Genomic DNA, 3,887 nt, shown 5'->3' with positions numbered 1-3,887 from the left:
TAGCTTTCCTGTCACTATAGTCTTGTAGTGCAATGTCTGTGCAATGTTCAGCCATTTAATGGCCCTAATTCATCAAGCAAAATCGGACGCTCGCTCGCGCATTCGTATTCGCGATCCGAAATTGTAAGCCCTCGCGCAATTCAGCAACTGAATGAGCTCGCGGCCAGAGCCGCGCATCTCCGGCAGCTTTACACTGGCGAGCTTGCTTTAAAAGTCACTGTTCCCCTAAAAAATCATTCTAATGGCACACATATTACCCTTAGCCCTAAAAAAAAATTAATTGCTATGATCTCACCAGTGACAGCTTAACAGATCCTCCTTAATCGCGCATCTGAAATCTAATGAAGCATTAAAGATTCTAATTGACCTGTAAACGATTGTAGATACGCGCAGAACAGAGAGCAGGTGTGCGGTAATTAATTGCTATGATCTCACCATTGAGCTTAACAGATCCTCCTTAATCGCAGCTGAAATCTAATCGCCTTAAATGGCAGATTCGCGACCCCTATTGCTCATTATTATCAGGGCAGGAATCCAGCTGGCAGTGGGGAGGTGAGTGTACGAGTGCACTCGACTCCGGACCGCGGGAAACCGGCTCGCTGGAAGCGCGAAAGTACGCGCGACCAGCGAGCGCGGATTTCATTGATGAATCAGGGCCAATGGCTCATTAGCGTCAGTCACTTCTGTGTCATACTTGGTGTATATATATATATATATATATATATATGTTTATCATTTTTATTGTTGATAGATTTTGATCTACAAGGAACAAGAGGTGATCAGAGACCACAGATATTGTACAGATTATGGTCAGCAACAGGAGACATTAAACAGGAGATGATCAGAGACTGCAGACATTGTACAGGAGATGGTCAGAGACTGAATACATTGTACAGGAGATAGTCAGAGATTGCAGGCATACTATAAGAGATGGTTAAAGACTGCAGACATATTAGGGAAAAAATATGTTATTATGAAATATAGAAACCAATCCAAGAGATTAGCAGGATAAATTTAACCCAGCGTTTCTCAACCAGGCTTCTGTGAAACATGAGGATTCCTCCAGAGGTTGCTAAGGGTTCCTGGAGCAAAGAACAATTTGTGACTCTCAGGGCAGTTTGGGTTACACAATGATATTTTGGCTATTTGTAAAGGGGACATTCTTCCCAAAGGCCAGCAATGTAGGAGGGATTCTGATCACAAAACTAATGTACTGTGAGCTATGGATATGGAAATTATAGAAGAGGTTCCATGATGACCTGAAAGTTATTTCAAGGGGTTGCCCCATTGTTAAAAAGGCTGAGAACCACTGGTTTAACCAGTAATACAAATCACTATAACCAGTAATACAAAAATATAAAACAGGGAATGCTCTCTTGGGTAATATTCCAAAGCCATACACCAGGGGTCTGCAACCTTTTGAGTCGGAAGAGTCAAAAATTACAATTTACAAAATTTCAAAGTTTTTAAAGAGCCACAACATTTTTTCTTGCCAACAATAAATAGTACTCACATAAATAAAGTTTTTTGAAAAAAAAAAACTAATCTATTTATTCATAAGAAAAAATATCTATTTATTCATATATAAGTAGTGTTTTTCACAACAAATTAGATAATATATATATGGCATTATTAGATAATTACTTATTATTTAAGTAAAAAGTTAAAACAATTAAACATTTACTTACAACACTACTTTGTACTTCAATAACAAACAATTGAGCAAACAAATTCAATGGGAGCGATGGCTTTGCATGGTTTTAGAAAGTTTGGATAACATTAGATGACATTTCATTTTCCTCAGAATTCTGTAATGGTGAAACAGGTACAAACATTTTGATTTTCCATGCATTGTTGCTAAACTGCCCACTTTTGTATTTTATTGTAGAAATATAGATACCTTTAGGCACCGATTCTATCTCTCAGCCACTATCTATGTCTATATCTATATCTCTCAGCTTCGCTTTTTGTGAAGCTGCGGCTCTTTAGTTCAGTCCGTCTGAAGCTATTCTATCTCTCAGCCACTATCTATCTCTCAGCCTGGCTTTTCACTGCACCCCTCCCCAGTGAGGGAACTCTCCGCAGTCCATTCCTCTAAAAAAACTCCATTCCTCTAGTTCTTTGCTAGCTTTAGATATTGCAGCTTGGCATTGCATGCTGGTATTAAGTCTGTAATCTACCAGAACCCCCAGATCCTTTTCCATTTCTGACCCCCCCTAACTGTATTCCCTCTAGACAGTATGAAGCATGCATGTTGTTAGCCCCCAAGTGCATATTTTTACTTTTATCTATTTTAAATGTCATTTGCCACTTGGCTGCCCAATCAAACAGTACATTCAGATCTGCTTGTAGATTCTAGACATCCTGAGTCTCTAAAAAATAGAAATAATGACTTTAAAAAGCTGAGTTTAGGTCTTTGAGGACACATGGATATAATCCATCAGGTCTGAACAATATCTCACTATTCGATCAAATAGCCGTCGAATCGAATAGTGAGATCTTCGACCAACACTAGTCACTGCTACCAAGATTCACTTTTATATGCACATTTGTTTTGCATTGTTAGAAAGAACTAGGTCCAGCAGAGTATCATTTCTAGTTGGGGCTTCTATAAACTGTACCATAAAATTATCTTGTATTAAGTTCATGAACTTACCCCCTTTACTGTTCCTGTAGTGCCATTACTCCAGTCAATGTCCGGGTAATTGAAATCTCCCGTGATTAAAACCTTTCCACTTTTTGCTGCTTTTTTATCTGTGCTAGTAGTTGATTCTCTATTTCTTCCTTAGCACTGGGGGGCCTATAGCAGACTCCAATAATTAATTGTGTGTTATTCAACCCCAAATTCAACTCCACCCATAATGCCTCAACCTCTTTGTTTGCTCCATCAACAATTTCTTCTTTCACATTCACTTTTAGATCACTTCTCACATACAGACACCACCACCCTTTCATTTGACTCCGTCTTAAGGAAAGAGAGAATAACCAGGAATGTTGACAGCCCAGTCATGTGAAGAACAAAGCCAGGATTCTGCAACACCAAGTCATAATGCTCTTCATTCATTAAGGCTTCCAACTCACCTATTTTGTTTGCCAGACTTCTAGCATTGGTGAACAGACTCTTTAAACCATTGCTGCATTTACCAGCACTGTTTGCCAAATCCTTTGGTGTTTCTGTATACAAATAGTATTGCGCAATCCAATGTTTGTGCGTAACATGGGAAGCTCCATACATTTATGCATAACCCTCCCCCCAACTATCTCCAATCCACCCTGCACTAGTGTCTGACCCCTGACTAACCTTTCTGCCACCTTATTTAACTGCCCCATCCCCCTCTATCCTACTTTAAATATCCCTCCACCATTCCCCTAAATCTTTTCCCTAGCACAACAGACCCCCTTCTACGAGGGGGTGCTGAGAAGTTCCTGGCTTTGCCCCCTTCCAGATGAAATAGAAAAATGAATGTGGGGGCATATGACAGCCTAATATCTTAGTAACTGTGCAATGTAACTGTGCAAATATCAGGTATTTGCGATTCTTAAAACTGTTTTCTATTAGTGAGAAGCTGTGAAGGCAGAGGCACAAGCAAGTTTCAGGTTGTTGGAGTTACGGGCCGTCATGAAGTTTTTGTTTCTCCAGGGAAAGTCAGCAAAGGACATTCACACTCATATGTAACAAACACTGGGGGAGAAGTGTCCTTCTTAAAGCACTGTCAAAACCTGGATATCTCATTTCAAGACTGGGCATTTCACGGTTGAAGGTGAGCCCCGCAGTGGGCGCCCCCCAACCTCAACTGACCGGGCAACCTGCGATGCTGTCCATGAGCTGATTATTGAGGACCAGCGAATATCCGCAAAAAAGATAGCCCAGATACTTGACATCTCAT

Source organism: Pyxicephalus adspersus, chromosome Z, assembly GCF_032062135.1.
Source record: "Pyxicephalus adspersus chromosome Z, UCB_Pads_2.0, whole genome shotgun sequence".
In the NCBI taxonomy this organism is placed as follows: domain Eukaryota; kingdom Metazoa; phylum Chordata; class Amphibia; order Anura; family Pyxicephalidae; genus Pyxicephalus; species Pyxicephalus adspersus.
This window is presented reverse-complemented; position numbering follows the sequence as displayed.